Raw genomic sequence first — 18,724 nt, 5'->3', positions numbered from 1 at the left:
GGGGCCCTGAAGCATCGGGAGGGGGTCAGGACATCTGGAAGGTCACACATTTAGTCATTAGTGTCAGAGCTGGGAATTGAGCCTGCACCTTCCTGACTCCCTGTACAGTACTTGATTACAGTGATTATTACGGATGCAAATTAAGACTTATTACTATTGTGAAATAACAATGCAGGTTAATGACATTCTTTATTGCCATGCTAACATTTTTTCTAGAGGGGAAAATTATAGGCATGAAACCAATTAAGCAACCTTTCTTTCTTTGTGAAGCTTTTTTAGTTTTCCTAAATGAAGATGCTCTCTTTATGCTTCCTGCTTAATAGCGCAAACTGATTTTCTGTCTCCTAGGTCTTGCTGAGGTGGATGCTAATGTTGGTGCTGTCCATTTTCTTGGATGAATTGAAAATGACTATGCTAATGCATCACCTCACAAAGGGCAGTCATAAAGAGGAACAGTGAATATTGTGAAATGCAGATTTAATGGACATTCTCCTGTAGAGGTTAGCCATTGTTGGAAATGCTTCCCTAGGAAATCTTTTTTAGCCAGTGGTTTGTGAGTACCCTTTCTGGGCGCCACACCTCAGGACAGCGCTCCTTCTGTGACTGAAACAGTGGCTCCAAAAAACAATGGCAGACTCATGTACATGTTTCCCAAACTTTAAATAGTTGCTCTTTAGTCCCAGGTCTACAAAATATCTGCCACAGAAACCTTTCTTGGAGAAGGATGTCCTGTCACAGGCATAGTGTTAATGTAACTATGGTAACCAAAAAATGCCACCGGTGTGTCCATTTCATACACAAATGAGGGGACAGCTGTGGCGTCCACATGCCTGCCAGTGGTATAACAGATGTGAGCTGGGATGGCCTGGGTCCGAGTACCACAACTCATTTATGTTAAGCAGAGCTTTTGAATAACATGCCAATCTCTGCAGGCAATAAGCCACTATAAAAGCAGTTTTGCTCCACAACTTTCAAATCTAAATGTCTAAGCAGGTGCGGCAGCATCTTTTACTCTGAAGTCAGAGTTGACAGGATGTTTGGTGTGTATCATTGCAAGGTGAAGATTAGACTCCTCCGTGCATTAGGGGGGATTTTCAGTGGTATTGAGGACAAGGTTCCACCGAAGTTAATTTAAATGCGTATGTTAGCTATGGAACTGAAGGCACAGTTTCCCTAAATCTTTTAGCAATCTCATTGATTATGGTAGTTAGTCCTTGCAGCCCTGTTTGTTCAACCATGTCGTGTACAAAATAAAATTAAGACTGGCGGGATTAAGAAACTGATCCCAAGATCACCTAGTTATAACTGGATAATAACTTGCTTTCCAACCAAATAACTAATAAAATGGCTAGTTCCTAGACCTTTTGAAAATATGAAACCATAAAAAGAATGAAAGCATATTGTTTCTTTTTAAAAACACTATAATATAAAATGGTACAGTTATTAATTATGAATAATATGCTTAATAGTTCTATAGGTGACCATAAAATCTTAAAATATAGACTATTGTTTTATCACATATTATGATGTAATGTCAATAAACTATGAATTATGCATTTGTCTGTTTCAAGACTTGAAGGTCACACCCTGTAATATATCCACAAAGTAGGCTAATGGTAACCTACTTTAACAAGAAATTTAAAAAGTAAACTTTACGTTAAGAAGACTTTTGGAACCAATGGTTCCCTTGGTCATGAAAGTATTGAATTTTGCACATAGAATTTGATTTTGTCCCTGTTCTGTACTTTGAGCTCAAACAAGAGTGAATACATGTTTTCTTGACTTCATCTGTACAATTATAAATTCGTCCTGAATAAAATAGTAACCAAAGCTCTATTATGAGTTAAAGATATTTCCATTGTTCTGGGAAACAAAAATATGATTCTACAGTGGAATTTCCTTTATCTCCAGATTGGCTTAACCCAAAATAGATGTTCAGCATAATGAGTTTTAAAAATTAAATCCAATATTTTGAGCAACCTTACATTAGTGCTCAAATGAATCATTTGGAGAACTATTATTTTGTAGCTTAAAAATAAATTTTAAGAAAGCATTATGAGAGTCTGGCAAAAATGACTTTCATGTCCTATAATTTATTGTATTTTAATTTATGGCTTGCAGCTTATTTATGGTAGCATAAAAACCCCATGGCCCTGATTATTTATAGTTATTACCCAACTGTTTTGGGAAGTAGCAATATAGTTCTGTAGAGGCAGATTTTCTTTAGTATCAGCTGTATTCCAAGAAGGTTACTGCTTCATACCATGTGGTAAATGGTTTATCAGCTCAGGTCAAGAAGCCACCCTTGGCAGGAACTATGCTTAGAAAGATCTATGGTTGAGTTTTTCCTTGTATCTTCGGAATCCCAGACACTAACCGGAATTGTCTATGGGTAATTTTCAGAACCAAAGCCTGCAGTATGATCTGGTCTAAGATTCTCTTAACTGAGTGAATGGTTTCTAACAATAAGTACTTTGCTACCTTTATTTACCAAGGAGTAAAAGCTCTGGCCTTCCCTTCCATTTGACTTGTTGAATAAAGATTTCACAAAGGGCAGGATGACAGCCAAAGATCAATCAGGTCTTACCTATGTGAGGCATGTTGGTCATTTTTAAGTCCCCAGGTTTAAAAAATATCTAGATGATAGCTTTCCAAAAAAAAATGGTTTATAGTCTAGAAGTGCCAAGTTTATTTTATAGTTATCTTTTAACTCTACAAGGAAGACAGAATCTCAGGCTTTAAGAGTCACATAAGAATTTATTACAATGATTTATTACTTTCTGATTTCTATATAGCTCTAAGACAGAAAATGCAATCTTGGCTAACATTTTCTTACTTAAATTTGACTCAATTCATTTTCCCCCTCCTGGGAAAATACTGCCTGGTATGTGTCAAAGGCACTGAACCAGCAAAAATAAATTAAGGAAATATGTAAAATAACAGACTAACATCTGTTGTCCTCCACCACCCCCACTCCCAACACTGATCCCTCATATGCAATGTTGTGTTCTGTTTACTTTGTTTGTTTGTTTTTATATTTTAATGTCCCTTTTAGTGAATATATAGACTACAGAGGGAAACGCTGTTCAGTAATAGGTCCTCTTCCCTTCTACAGTGTTTGAGGCTGACAAAAGAGGCCACTGGTGTTGGCTTGTCAGGAGATCCAATCGCGGGCCTCACTTGCGACCCACACTGCCTGCCTTTTGTTCAGCAGTTGCAAAATGCCAGCAAGTGAACAATGGGGTGTGGGCTCCCAGCTACTGCTAGACTAGGCAGAAAGGTCTTTCCCCTCAGGTGACTAGGAATGCAAGGTTTCATCACCTGCAGTGCCACAAGTTTGGTGCCTTAAGAACGGAAATGATTTTGACTGGACAAGTGAACAGTTCCATGGGATCTTAATGTTCCTCAACTACAATCATCCTCTCTGTATCATGCATCTCTGAGGATGGAGAGCAAATGTGAGCAGGAGGCAGAATTATTCCAAGAAAACTAAAAGAAACTCTCAAAGTTGCGGGATCAATTCAATCACTTCACATCATCAGAAGTGGATGAAAGTTTCCGCCTGCTCCACATACACACTTTCCTCATCGGCCTGGAACATCCAGTTTGAACACTGCACAATCACCCACAGCCAGGTAAAGAGCAAGCAGTACTTTGAGATTTCAGCTCAATAGCTCTCAAAGAATTTGGCTCCTGAATAAAGGTGTCAGCAAACCATGGAATTCCCCAACAGAAAAACTCACACTGTGCCTTTATTGCATTTTCTTAAGGCCTATTGTTAACTGAAGACTCCTTGTCTTTTCAAATTCCATCATGTGAATGGATGAGGCCAGACATCTGCCAGGATCCGCTCACATTTGCATGCAAATCAGAGACTTCGGGACACACATGGCCCTGGAGCCAACAACACTACTTTTACTCTAGATTTATACCAATCAAAGTACCTTCCCGAACTTTCCTCTAGACTTAAAATGAAACTCTTAATAATGGGCATTATTATTTCAAGTAACATCAATTATTTAGACTGGTGGCAAAGCAAATCGCAAAGCAAAACAAAACATACTGTCTTTCAGAAAATCCTACAAACAAAAACCCAAGTCAACAGTGCCTGCTCGCTCACAGAATATCATTTTCCTTTTATCTTCTACTCTGGAAATTAAAATGATAATGGAGGATGGATGTAGAGAAAGGGTCCGTTTTCTATATGGTTCAAGTGCCTCAAAACCATTCACATCCGGGCATTCATTCATTCATCAGGCTCCAGGCACTGTTCTAGGCGCTGCCGCTCCAGCGATGGACACTGCAGACAGTGCCGCTCTCCTGGAACAAGCACCTCCACCTAATCTCCCAGTCGGCTTATCCAAACCCGCTGCCTTGGAAACGTCCCGGGACGGGACAGACTTTCCCACCTCGGGTGTGGGTGTGCGCAGCGCGCCTCCCGGACGGCGGGCTGGACCTTTCCACCATCCCGGACTCCCTCGGCAGGCGGCGGCCGCGGCGGCCACCTCGCAAGCGCCGGGTGCACGGCTGCCCACACGCTTCCCCACGCAGCACAAAGGACACTGGCAAACTTTCCCTCGCTCCCGACCCCGGCCGAGCCGGGAACCCCAGCGTGGGCTCGGTTCCGAGGGACTTGAGACTTCCCCGACCTTTCAGCATCCCGGGTAAGCCTCCTTGGGGGCTGCCACCCCTTCTGGGCTCAAAACGTAAAGGTTGAGGCTTATCCCCCCGCCTAGCTGAGTAGATTCTTCGGAATCTTCTGACTTGGATACGCTCAATGCTTTGCTAACTACGCCTCTTGTCCCTTTCTTTTACCGACAAGGCCACTGTCAAGACCTCCTTCCTCTTTTCTCTCCCCACCACCTGCCACCCTCCATTGCCTTCCCTTGGCCCTCTTTCCAACTCCCAGGGCTCCCTCCCTTCTGCGCTTTTCCCGGCCAGGGTTCCCCTTCCCAGTTCACGTCCCAGCAGCCCTTCTTCCTCCCTGTCCTCGGCCACCACACCCTCCTCCCTCTTCGGTCCCCGAAATCCCGGAGGCTCGGCTCCTGCTCCTGCCTTCTGCCCTCTTCCGTCTGGCCCTCTTTCGAAACTATTGCTTTCCCCATTGTTTTTTTTCTTGGGGGGGAGGGGGGAGGACGAGGGATTCCCGTTTCCTGGTTTCCTCTACTTCGACCTTTTCTCCAGTCGCGTGAGCCGCGCCCCCCTAGTCGCCCACAGGCCCAGGATCTCATCCGGCGATTCCCCAGACCCTCTCCAGCCTGCCACGTCGCCAAGTTTGCCTCGACTTCCCCTTGCTATTACAGCCCACGTTCCCCCGCCGCGGCCCGGCTCGGCAAGTGCACTTACCCCGGAGGCCGGGCTGGCGGGGGTGTCCGGGTGCGCACCCACCGGGCACCCGCGGCGGTGGCAGCAGCAGCAGGAGGAGGGTCGACAGAGCGGAGCCTCCCTCCTAGACCGCAGCGCGCACTCGCTCCTTGGGGGACCCCAGCAGGACACTAAAGAGGGGAGGCGAGGCAGCTACACGAGCAACAGCTGCTGCGCGGGGTTGGGCTCCAGCCGGCTCTCGGGGCCCGGGAACAGCCGGCAGTTTGGGGGAGAAGGTTAGGAGAAGTGGGGTGCAAAGGGCGGGGCAGCAAGCGGCCAGATCCCGAGGAAGCGCCCCGGGCGTCAAGGGACGCCGCCCGGAGGATGCCGCTATCTGAGCTGGCGCCGCCGGACCCTCTCCCAGCCCCGCGGGCGCTGCAGCCGCGGGCGCTCGGGCCTCGCCTCGCTCCCCCGCTCGCTGCCGGCGCCCTCCGCGCGCCCCGCTTTGTGCTCCCCGCAGCCGGCGTGCACCTGGTGTAAGCAAAAGCGGTCAGCTGATGGGCTGCGCGCCGATTGGCTGCTCCCGGATTTCTTCCCCGCCCGCCCGGACCCCCTTCGCGGCCTCCCCCTCCCGACCTCCAGTCCCCCCACACCCGCTCTTGGCCCAGCCGGGTGCTGGGGCACCATCTGTAGCCCGCCCAACAAAGGCGCAGCGCCACGGGTCTCGGGTGGCCCGGCAGTCCTGCGCCGCCGCCGCCGTCGCTGCTGCTGCTGCAGAGAGCAGCGGGCTGCCGCTCTTCGTCTGGAGGACGACGAGCTGCGGCTGGGTTAGGAAGGCGAGGCACACTGCCGTTTCATTGCAAAAGATAAACCAAAAAGAGAGAGCCCGTGCTAGGAGGCAGCCAGGCACAATGGGGCCAGATCTCTGCGCAGTGTAGAGCTCGGCTCCGAGGTTGAGAAACAGACGGATTCAAGCCCGGAGAGAGCCAAGCCTCAGTATGAAATCTGCCCCTTCGTCTTAAAAGACATCATGATTCTTTGAACTGTGTGTGTACGCCAGGGTGTGCTTCCACGCGTGGCTGGAAACCGGTCCGCGCCCTTGCCACGGGATGTCTATTCAGACGCTTAAATGAATGGCGAAGCCACGTCCGATTTAAGGAGGCGTTCGGAAAGCGTTTCTGAAACTTTGTAATTACAACTTTCTGATTTGTTAGCTGTGAAAGTTGTTTTCAGATATGCGGGGGATTGGAAGTGCAGTCTGTTTGAAATGCAGGGCTCTAAGAGCGAGGGTGGGAGGAGGAGGAGGTGGAAACCGGCCTTTGCGAACAGCACGTGAACCGGAGGAGAGCCTCAACCTCCAAAGCGGCCCGCCTACTGGACTCAAGAGAAGCCCCTGTTACTTGTTATGGGGGGATCGGTTTTAAGATGAGTGCTAGTACACCATTAGCCCTTCAGCACAGAACAAATTCCGGCAAGAGACTGTGGTAACATTTTGTCATGACGCCCAAGCTTAGAACTTCTGGGGAATTTGGAAGGATGCATTTTACGGAATCAGCTTTTAAAATTCCTTGAAGACACAGGTTAAATTTAATAACAATGTGTATTCTTGATTCCTATAGCATTTCTTGGTGTCTTTCATAGGTGTCTCATAAAATAGTTGACCTTCCTACTGTCTACTTAAATGTTATCCTGAAACCATCATGTAGATAGCAGTGGGTTGCAGTATGACTTGGAAGGCTCAAAAGAAAGAAAATACTAGGATTCAGGGTAGGAGGAGGTGGAGACTAGAGGGATAGCAGTACAAGAAGGCCTTGGGGTGGTGAGGTGGTGATGGGTACTGCCTACACATGAATAAAAAATTTAAGAACTTTCAAATGAAGTTGAGTCTAGAACCTTTCCCAAGATTCACTGCATGCCTCTGCCTCTTTCTTTTGCTGATTGTATGTAGCAGGCAATTTGTCAGAAAGATGGTGGGCCTCTGGGGGAAAACCGGAATTCAAATGATCAGAGAAAAATAGAACACAGGTTTCTTAGCGTCTCCTCCTTTAGGTTTTCCAGTCTGTCTCTCTAGGAACAGAAGGAAAATGATGCAGGATACTACACATTGGGACTTTGCAGAGATAGGTCCTGGAAGGTGGGGTGGCAGTTGAGGCAATCAATGGTAATGGGGAATTCATCCTCCCAGGAGGTAAGATCTATGACAGCCTCAAGGTTCTCAGAGAAACTTCGTAAGAACCGTGTGATGTCCAAATAAGCAGAAGTTGCCAGGCACCATTGTATTATTGAAAGAGTATGAGCTTTGAAACCAGGCAGACACTGCTTTAAATCCCAGCACTGCAATTTCCGAGCTGTGTCCCTGTGGGCAAGTCAGTTTACATCTATAAGCCTTAGTTTCCTTGGCCATATAGTGAAATTGATAACAGTATCTCTCTCTCTAAGGGTTGTGCTGGTTAAGTGAGAGTGAGCATGCAAAATGCTTAGAACAGTGCTTGGCACATAGTGAGCGTTGAGCAAATGTAAAGACCAGATACTGAAGACTAAAGCGAGACATCAGGTCAGTCAGGTGGGATGACTATTCCAGAGAACTGATAGCTGTGGCAGAATATCTCACAGGCACCAGCTGCAACCGTGAGGGAAATAGACTCTATCTCCCTGCTGTTCAATTCATTTTTTTTTAAGTCAGCATATCATTTACTTAAACTAATTTGCCTCTTCCCCAAAGCAAAAGTGAGAATCGTGGCTCTGCCTCTTTCTACTTGACCATTGCATTTATTTGTCTCCAGACGGAAGTATTCTCGTTAGGAAGAAATGTGGTTTTCTTTTCAGGGATGGGAAAGGGGATTTGGGAGGAAGGCAGGGATTGCTGTGTTGGAAAGAGTGCTGTGATGCAGAAGAGAATAAATGCAGGCATAACAATTACAAAGGAGACTGAAATTGGTGCAGTTATTGGAAATCTGATGAATTGCCTAAGTGATTAATTTGTCTAAATTTTGAGAATTGCCATTTTATAACTCTGCAAGGGGGTTTGGGATTCTTTTATCAGCCAATACTGAAAAGCTCCCTATACCTGGGGTGAATGAAGAGGAAATACTCAGTCAATGAATGGATCACCATCATTAAACCAAATTCACTTTTTTCTTGCTTAGGATCCTTAGTCCTCAAATCCATCTGGATTATTTCCAGTAGGCTCACCCCATCCTGGGTTCCTGGACATATTAGCTCATAAATAAAGAGGACCTTATTTTAATATTTATTCATTTAGGGCATTACAGAAGACCTTGGAGGTTTTGTGGGAGAATGGAAGTGGAAAGAAGAGCCCAACAGTTTCCAGGAGAGCCAGGACTTACTGTTGATGTAGAGAGGAGTTCCCACCCCTAGAGTTGGCTGAGTTGAGACACTACAAACCTGTCTGGGTTCTCCCACATTCCCCTTGAGGTTCTTTAGCTTCAGTTTGAAGAAACACTGGAAGTGGTATTAACCTAATTGTACTGATCTATGTGGTAAAGGAAGGAATAAAAGAAAGAAGAAACTTTAGAGAGTCATGATATTTAAATACTCTTTAAAAGAACATCTGTATTTTAAGAACAAAATTGCAATGTGCCCTTTAAAACCACAATTTTAAAAGTTGAAAATATGTCTAACTGAAATAATAGACTGCTGGTAGTCAGTGTTCTTTCCAATCTCTGAATTAATATTGTGGTTTTAAAACCACCACCACCAAGCTCTTATGGTTGAAGATAAACAGCTTATAATTATGTGACAGTTGTGATCATTGTTAACTTTCATACCAAATAGGGTTGTTCTCTAAAAATCTTCGACAATTGAGTGGGCTTACCGCACATGCACATTTCTTTTTCTTCCGGCTTTGTACTGCATATGAAATTATTCCAGCATAAGAGAACATGCATTAATTGAGGTTTCTGTAATTAAAATTAAGTTTAGCATTTTAGTATAACAATTCAGCTTGGAACTAAGATGGTTGGTCCCTCTGTATGGAACTAACATTAGTGGGTTCATGGAACTGTCACAATTTTAGCTGAGCTACAGATATGCCAGATGCAGGCTACTTCCATATGCCTGATGGGATGGTGGATCCTATTTCTATTTGTAGAATTTAATTGCTGTGGAGAATCTTGATAATTATCTAATCTGACCTCCTTATTTTATGGATAAGTATACCAAGCCATAGGAGGGGTGTCTATCAGTCCATTAAGAAAGTCTAGACCGAAAAAGCTAGACCATGAGCTCTTTGAGGGCAGAGATCATATCACTAGCTCCTAGCACAGTGCCTAGCACTTAACTGGTACTTGGTAAACATTTGTGAAGGGATGAATTGAATAAATTAATAAGTGAATGTTTTTATGTAATTGGATCACATTTTATCATGACCATTTTCTTCATATTATTAGACTTTGAAACTCTAATGCCTAATGGCTATATAATTCTGTTAACCTATTGATGAGAAATAAGGTTTTTATAGATTATATGCTATAACATATTATAATAGCATATTTGATTAGAATTACCCATTTTGGTTATTGAACTATAGATAAATAAACCACTGTTTGTATTACCAATTTGCCATATTCAACTTTTTCTATTTTCATTACTATATATCTTTCGACAGCTAGGCATTACTGAAAAATGTAAGTTAATTTGGGTTACTTTGCTATTATATTGTAAAGATTTTAGTTGATAAGGGGATTTTAGAATCATGTTAACTTTGATTTCAACTACATACTCTGTTCTGATTTCACTTTAATCTGTATAATAATAGCTAACATTAGTAAAGTACTTACTTTTTGCCTGGTACTACACTTAAAAATGTTTCAGGTATTGAGAGAGGCAGTGCAGTATAATGGTTAAAGCCAAGGATCTTGATTTGCCTGGATTTATATTCCAGCTCAAGTTAGCTGTGTGAATTTGAGCAAACTACATAAAGTTTCTGTGTCTGTAATAGTATATTGGAGTTTTTGTGAGGATTCAAGAGATGTGTATGTGCCTAACATATAGCAAACATTCAATAAATATTAAGGCATTTAATATTTATGTTAATATAATGCCAGCTGCTGAAACAAATAGACTAAAGGATCTTAGTTGCTTATCATAAGGCGTGTTTAGTTTGCACCCATATTAACGGAGTGTATTCCTGGCGGGGCAGTCTTAGGCTGGTTCTTCAGGGCCCTGGCTCCTTCCACCTTAAGCAACTTGTCCTTCATGTCCACGAACTCCTTTCCTTTTAGACCGTGAATGGGGAGAGAGAGAATGGAAGATGAAATGGAGAAAAATTTGGGGTTAGGCCAAGACATGGCTTAATCATCTTCACCTATGTTCAGTTGGTGAGACCTCAGTTACATAGCTACATCTAATAATAGCAAGGGAGGCTGGAGAATGTAGACCGAGTATATATCCAAAGGGTAGAGGAAAACATTTTGCAACACATAGCAATCTGTTTTAGGAATAAAGCAACATATAATAGAAATGTAATCATTTCTCCTTTTCTTGGCTATTATCTTACAAACAGCTCTGGTAAGGTAGGAGAGATGAAATGGCTGGATTCAGGATGACGTAGCAAGAGGCCATTATTATAGCAAACAAAACATGTATAAGGGCTTTCGACATCTTGTTTTCTTTTAAAACTGTTCTTGGTTGGTCACTAACCTGATTGCCATCGCCACATTACCTTCCCAGAGTTCTCAGGAATTTCTAGGAGGGAGAGAAGGACTGTCAACTGCTCCCATCAGCAGCTGGAACTCTTAACATCCTCCTCCTTTTGATAATCATAAAACTTTAAGGAAGTTCAGAATAGTCCCTCCTAAGGAAATAGAGACTGCTGCAATGGAATTCAGTGCCCCCATTATCATAAATTTTAATATCCACACTTACTTTTAGGCCTTGGGGCCTCCCAGGGTACGAAAGAAAGATTAGCAGATAGGGTAGGCAAAACTGTTTTATACACATTTTACAGAGGCACTGAAACTCGCAATTTCTTTTTCCTGCATTACATCTAACAACTTTCTCTGTCAGAGTTTTCTTCATTTTGCCTGTACTTGATTTTATTTTTATAATGGTGACTCTCATACTTTTTATCACTGAGCATGTTAACAGTCCTTTATGAGCAAAACATTGCCCATATGCCATTTTCATGGCTAAGTACTCACCTACTAGACCACCCATCTGTGGAAATCCTCCTTCTCTTAAATTCCATTTACACTGTACCCTTGAATCTGTATCCCTATTCAAACCTTGCACTGCATTCAAGCTGTCTTTTGGAAGAGGGACTTAAATTTTGAGTATTGTGACTTGGGGGAAAGAAAAGCTGCAGATATATATGTGACACATAAATGGTGACTTATGCTAGTTACTAAGAATCAAGGTATTATTGCAATTCAATTCAGCAATGACCATAGGATTTTAGAGCTGAAAAGAACCTTAGAGATAATCTGGTTCAACGTTTCATTTTACGGATGAATGAACTAGAGTCTCAAGAAGGCTAACACTTCCATGTACTTCAGAGCATGTGTGAAATTTGACTGGATTTAAGCCCTTACCCAAGGTCACGTCACTGGCTAATGGGAGAGCTAGGCCTAAAATTTGGTGCTCTTGATTTTCAGATGAGGGATCTTTCTCTTACAATATTATAACAATAGCTGGGATCCCCACATCTTCCAGGGGTTTGTAAAAGTACTCTTCAGGGTCTGCTAGGTAGCTAAAAGAAATATGCATTTGTTTTAATTTCAGTACTAACCTGAAAATTTAATATAAGCATGTGCAGGATCGTTTGCATTTCTTTCTTATAACTGGCTACAGGTTAATGAGCACTGGTGCTCAAGTCTATGTTTGTGTTTATGATCATGCTGATACCAAAGAATGCCACTTACATTATTTGGAGCCTGTGAGAGAAAACACAGGGTACTTTTAATGTGTAAATGGTGTCTTCTTGTCAGGCGAAGGCAAATATATCTTAGCACATTCTAAAAAGGAAAGTTTCACAGAAATTTCATTAGTAAAAGGTAGTGGGAGGGAAAAAAGTGATGAGAGAATGGAGCCACCCCATAATACAGCATAATCTAAGCCTGCTAAAACCAGAAGAGATTGGGTATCAGTAGCTTATTTATGTTTCAAGACGTGACTTAATTTTAGGGAACTAAAGGGGAAAACTTGTCATCCATTTCATAAAATTGATGGCTGAATTTGAGGCTAGTTTTGTAGTTTCAGGTGTTTTTCTGAATAGTTGTGTTTTGGTGTAATTGTCATACAATAAAATGCACATATTTAAAGTGCACAATTTAATCAATTTTGGCCTCCCTATATGCCTGTGAAACCATCACTGTAATCAAAATAATGAGCATATTCATCACCCCAAAAGGTCTTCGTGCCCATTTGTAATCTTTCCTTCCTACTCTTCATGCCCCCATCCCTAAACTCAGTCAACTCATTTGCTTCCTGTCACAAATTATAGATTAATTTGCATTTTCTAGACTTTCTTTCACTGGGTAGAATTATTTTGAGAGTCACTAATGCTGTTCTGTGTATTAATAGCCCATTTCCTTTTATTGCTGAGTAGAACCCCACTGAATGGCTATTTCACAATTTGTCTATCCATTCACCTGTTCATGAATACTTGGAGTGTTTCCAGTTTTTGCCTGTTACATATAAAGCTGCTTGAAAATCTGTGTACACATCTCTGGATACATTTCATTTCTCTTGGGGCTATATCTGTGTGTGAAATGGTTGGATCATATGGTAAATGCATGTTTAATTTTTTAAGAAACTGCCAAACTGTTTTCCCAAATGGTGATGCCATTTTACATTCTCAATAACAGTATGAGCATACCATGGCTGGCACATCAAAAACTCTTGAAGATGGGTGCCTTTAGACATATGGGAACTTCTAGGTGATTTAGTCCCCACCCTACTACTGCCTTACACCAGACTTGAATCACCCCCTTCAGTTACCACCCATATGAATGAAGGTGTGGTTATGCATGAGCTCAGCATTGGCTATCCAAATATATCAGTCACACATTGTATGAGTGTACAGATCTCACATGAAGTCAGTCAGAAGAATGAGAGTGCCATTGACCAGCCACGCCTGTACGTCTTGGAATCCTTCACTGTCTCTCAGCTGTAACACGCTCCCTGAAAATGCAGAGTCAAGACTTCTGCCTACTGGCCTCCTCACACAGTTGCTTTCTGGATCAAATCAAAGTGTTCAGGGAAGCACTTTGCAAACTATGGGATGTGTAGACGCTTTTGTCACCGTGCCTGGACAGAGGAAGTCTCTCTGAAAGGTGGGCTTCCAGAATGAGGTTCCACAGACTGAGGCAGCCTGCACAGTGTGGACGGGGTCTAACATCAAGACATGGGCCTAGCACACCTTCTCCTTTCCCCTCAGTTCCTGGGCAGAGTACAAGGTCTGACGGACCTCGGGGCAATTGATTCAATGCCCTCTAGGACTGCTCCTGAAGTCTGCGAAGAGTCTGGGACTGGAATTTTCTGTGGCATGTTTCCATGGAATTTAATGTTTGTTTTAATAATAATAGCAATAGCAGTCATTAAACATGGTCTAGGTACATGGTGACATTTTTGCATGAATTCCATGTAATTCTTACAAAAATCCCATGAGATACATAGGTATTATTATCACTCTTGTTTTTGCAGATGAGGTTTTACCTTGAGACCTCCAGGAGATTAGATAACTTGCCCAGCACACCTGTCTGATTCTCAAGCTCATTCCCCTAACTCTGACATAATCTCTCATCTCTGATCCTTGCTATGCCATAATACTATAACCTGAAAGATATACTGTAAAGAAAAAAAAAAAAAAAAAAAACCAACAGATTGGAATAGTGGTTAAAAATTGTCATCTGTTACAATTTCTCAGTTCTTTCTGAAAGCAGGAATACTGCTCACATTTTATTAGAATGACAATGGCATTCACAAAATAATAATATTTGAAAGTCAACAGCTGGGTATTTGAAAACTTTTGAAATTTAAAAGGTAATGCAATTTCCATTTAGAGCACTGGAGCATTTTGCCAGGTACACACTAAGTGGCAGCCATGGGCCCCCTGGTTAAATCCTAAGGGCTGAGCAGTCACATGGAATATGGTTTACCAAGGATGGATATTGATCACTTCCTGCAAGGTGTTCTGATGAGACTAGTGAGAACTGGATTCTAGGCTCAACTTTGCCACTAATCCAGCTTCACTTCTCTGAATCTCAAGTTCTTTATGTGTAAAACAAGGCAGCTGATAGAATGTGGGGTATACACACTTTTTCTTTTCAGATCTTCTTTGGTTAAATGAAATCATAAGGAAGCACCGCATCAAGACATAAAGACAGAGTTGTCCAGGTTCTTGCTTGTGACAACCAAATCTACTCAAGCTGGTTCAGGCAGGAGGAAGTTTACTAAAAGCTCTTCGTGAGGTTCCAGGCTCCCCAGAAGGACTGGAGATCTTGGCATGGATGTTGCCCAGCCAGGAGAAAGCAGCTAGGGGGACCACCCTGCCACACTGTGAGACTGTTCTGTTCGAAGCGCCACTGTCACTGTTGCCCATCACTTGGTATGTACTGTGCTAAGGACTGAAAACCCAAAGCACTATGTATTCCTCCCAAATGACCCAGCATTGACCTTGCCAGGAGATCTGAGCCCCTGGCCTGCATTGCCCTATCATGTAGCACACCGTGTTGCTTGACAGAACCTAGTCACTGTGCAAAGAAATGAGTCGGCTAGTAAGGGGTGCAGTGGGTGCTGGGGAGCCTGTTCACGATATCCACCATGTGTACTCACTGAAGATGGCTGCAGCAGGAGCACCTGGTCGACTTTGCCCATCACTCTTCCTTGGTGATGGTGGGGACTTGTTGGCTAATCACCCTCTGCGCCCTGCTCTGTAGATTAGAGTTAGAAAACCACCAAACTAGATTGCCCTTAAGGTTCTTTCGAGTTCTAAAATTCCTTGATTCTAGGCATCTCCAAGTTTGAATTAAAATAGCAGTGTTCCAAGGAGTATTTTCCTATAGGACTTTGCTAGTTCCAATATATTCTCTGTAATTATCAGTAGTTGAGATTATACCCAAGGAGTATGACTTCATCTGCATTTACATTTTGTTTGAATTCCTCAGGTATATCAGAACACGAACATTCAATTCGCACAAAAGGAAAGGAACAGGAGGGTAAGGGAAAAAAGGAGGGAGAACATTTGACAAAGAGGCTATATGGGATTTCTTTTCAGAAGGGTATATTTTGGCCCTTTCAAGGGAAGCATTTTTAAGTTAAGAGCACTTGCAGATACAGTTATAGAAAAATGCTTACACTGTTTGGTACAGATTAAGATGTAAAAATACCAAGTACAAACCTCCAAAAAACAAAAGAAAAGAGCAAGGCAAACTTAAGCTACCCTAAATTCTATAGAGATTTGTACATATTTTTTGCTCTCCATTGTCTCTCAGTTATCAGAAAGTAACTATTCAAGCTATCATCAAAGCACCCCAAAGACATCAGAAATCAGCGAGGTCCTATATAATTAGACATGCTTATCCATGCTAACTTGGGGTGCAGTATGTCATTGTGCTATGAGCTTGACTCTGTTCGATCCCAGCTTGATCTCCTACTGGTTCTGAGATCTTGAGCAAATCCCTTGGCTTTTAGAAGCTTTAGTTAACTTATCTATAAGATGGGTGTACTATTAGTAACTTCATTGTTGTAAGGATTATATTGGCTAATGTATGTTAAATTACCAGCACAGTATCTGGGACATATAAATGTTGTCTAGTACAATCATTGGGGCACCTACCCTGACCTTGGGTCCTTGGGGAACCAAACCGTGTTGGCAGCTGAGCAGCGATTTGGGGAGACTGCTGATGAGGAAATAAAAGTGGCTCCAACACTCATATGAATCATAAACTAGATACATAAAGGAGAGAGATGTGATAGTCATAAACCTGCAACCAACTCTCAGTTCTCCATCCTAACCGAGGCATGGAGATGGATTGCCCCTCTCCCTTTGACTTTTCTTTAACTCTTTAAGATCATCCTTGTTGTTTTTATGGACTGATTTCATCTAGGTCCAATTCAGTAAACATTAGCAAGCATCTCCTACATTTACATCCTTGGCATGTGTAAATCCACTGACTTTAGCAAGCACGCTGGCCCATGAAGCAGGAGCCTAGACAAACATGGACATTAATTCAGCAAATATTTGTAGAGTTTCTATTACATTCCAGGGATTGCTTTGGGCTCTGAGCTTTAGCTGGGCCCTTGAGGATCTATGTGGGTTGTGGTAGAGATATAAGGGAATGATGTTAATGAAGCAGGTATTAGGATTGACTATGGCCTTGTACATGGGAGAAACCACGAATAGGAGGATCAGCTGTCCAAGTCTGGGACTTTTGTTGCCAAAATGGAGAAGGCTCTGGTTAAACTGGGATGCCTTGGTCACACTCACAGACCTTACTTACATCTCCTTTCGGAGCAGCCTCTGCACTGTTAAGGAATGTTGGGTCCTGCATTTGAAATGAAAAGCACCAAGCTGGAATGCAGCCGTGATGTGCTAAGAGGTCTGGACTGGGATCCAAGAGAGTAGCTCAGACTATTGCTATTGGGATGACTCTTGCCAAATTGATTACCTTTCTGAACCTGGATTTCTCCTCAGTAGAAGCAGGAATACCTATTCCCTGGTAATTGAAACAGGTTAAATGAGATAGTAGGTGTACAAGGGCCTGGGATACAGAGAAAGTGCAATCATCTTTTAAGTCTCTCTTTTTGAATAATAAAACAAACTACCCTGGCTTTGAAACAAGAAGTTTCATATGCATATGCTTGCATTAACCTATCAATTATGTTTTTTTTTCAAGGAGGTACCAAGAAAAACAACCATGGAACCTTGTATATGTGAAGCAGGCACTCAACCACTGAGCTACATGCACTCCCCCATTAGTGCTTTTTGAAAGTAAATAATAATAGCCCTGGAAATGCTGTTTAAGTGCTTCAATTGGGAGTGTTCCAAGCTATTAATCAAACGGTGAGCTCCACAAGCACAGGGGTGATCTTTTATGTCTTGAGTATCTCCTAGAGACTTCTAGAATTTAGCACTATCAGACTTGGGAGACACAAACGGCTGGGATGGGTTTTTGTAGTGCCCTGGCAATCAAACAATAAAACATGGCAAATATTTAGTTTATTTTTTGTATGCACTTTAAGCCAGAGAATTTTATTATCTCCATGCAAGTTACTCTGATACAGAAAAAAAGGGCCAGCCCAGATCACATCATTTTGAAACCCCATTACCTAAATTATTGCATTTTAATCCTTTTATCTCTGTAGTTTCCTTGGAATGTGTAAATCCAATGACAGTGAAAGATGGCAGAGACAAGGACAGATGTACATCTTGCCGTGCTAAGTAGTCAGAAATTCTTCTGTGCCCAAGAGCCTGAGAAAACACAGTTGAAGTGTCAAAGCCGACAGTGTGGGCCCTGGAGTTTATAAGCAGAAGCAAGCCAACCACCTAGAGCCCATGTCGTCCAAAGGGAGAGAAACTGCTCTGTTATTTCTAATTCTCTCTTGAGATAATAGGTTGGTCAGTGCTCATTCACGAAACTGATAGGCTTTCTTTATAAATATATCAGGAGAGAAAATGTCACCCTTAGCAGCTCGCTTGCCTTTCCCTGTATTATTTCCCTAACTCTCCTTTTCCTGCCTCCCTCCACCTTCTCCACAGCCAGAAGTTTCTGCCACTATCTTGAAGCTCACCACTCAGCCTGCCTCCTTGACAGATGTTGTCCTGCAATGACTGCGTTAGTCTCCGTGTTAGGTCTCTTGTCCTGGCCATTGAATCAGCTGAGCCAGGTGCTCTTACTGCTAAAGGCACAAGAGATTCCAAGAGATGGTTCCTTACCTGCCGATTCCTTACCGGCTGATTGCCCTCCTCCCCCAAAGAAGGCTGGAGGGAGCTACTGAAACCACACAACTAGAACCAGCCCCTTCCGATGCTTGGAGGATGTTTCTGAGTTTGTGCCATGGATTATAAGAGGTTATTCCAGGTATTTTATTTTTAGGGTGGGGGAAGGGGGATCCACTGAATGTTTACAATTGCTGAAGCAGCTCATGTGACATCAAGCCACATTAAAAGAGGTATTGTGTTTGAAACAAAGGAGGAGAAGTTTTAGGGGAGCATAAATTAAATAATTTGTTATTCAATAAGTGGCACCTATTCTGTGAAGGCACTGTGCTATGAGAGATACAAATTTAATAAGTAGCACACCAAGACAGATGTAAATATTAAGTGAGAGTTCTCTAAGGAGGCTGCTGCTCTTCTGGTTTGGTTCAGGGTTCAGCCAGAATCTTTATTCTGATACAGGATGTCTGCAGGGGGCAGGCAGGTGAGTAAAGTGGCCCCGTGGGGACAGCACCAATTGGA

The 18,724-nt window shown here is 42.8% G+C and overlaps 1 protein-coding gene and 1 long non-coding RNA gene across 2 annotated transcripts in view; one reads left to right on the top strand and one right to left on the bottom strand.

Moving 5' to 3' along the window:
- LRRN1 (leucine rich repeat neuronal 1) overlaps window positions 1–5,820 on the bottom strand; it is a 41,966-nt gene extending 36,146 nt beyond the window's left edge. The window contains exon 1 of the mRNA XM_004483106.4: window positions 5,347–5,820. The gene's annotated coding sequence lies outside the window, so the exon portion shown is untranslated. The remainder of the gene's footprint in view (window positions 1–5,346) is intronic.
- Window positions 4,282–18,347, top strand: LOC131276093 (uncharacterized). The gene is made up of 3 exons (XR_009183577.2): window positions 4,282–4,664; window positions 17,163–17,329; window positions 18,026–18,347. It is a non-coding gene; the product is annotated as an uncharacterized lncRNA (long non-coding RNA).
- The last annotated feature ends 377 nt before the right edge of the window (window positions 18,348–18,724 follow it).

This window comes from Dasypus novemcinctus, chromosome 26 (assembly GCF_030445035.2).
Source record: "Dasypus novemcinctus isolate mDasNov1 chromosome 26, mDasNov1.1.hap2, whole genome shotgun sequence".
Lineage (NCBI taxonomy): Eukaryota > Metazoa > Chordata > Mammalia > Cingulata > Dasypodidae > Dasypus > Dasypus novemcinctus.
The sequence above is the reverse complement of the archived record's forward strand: the minus strand, read 5'-3'. Positions and strand labels throughout refer to the sequence as shown.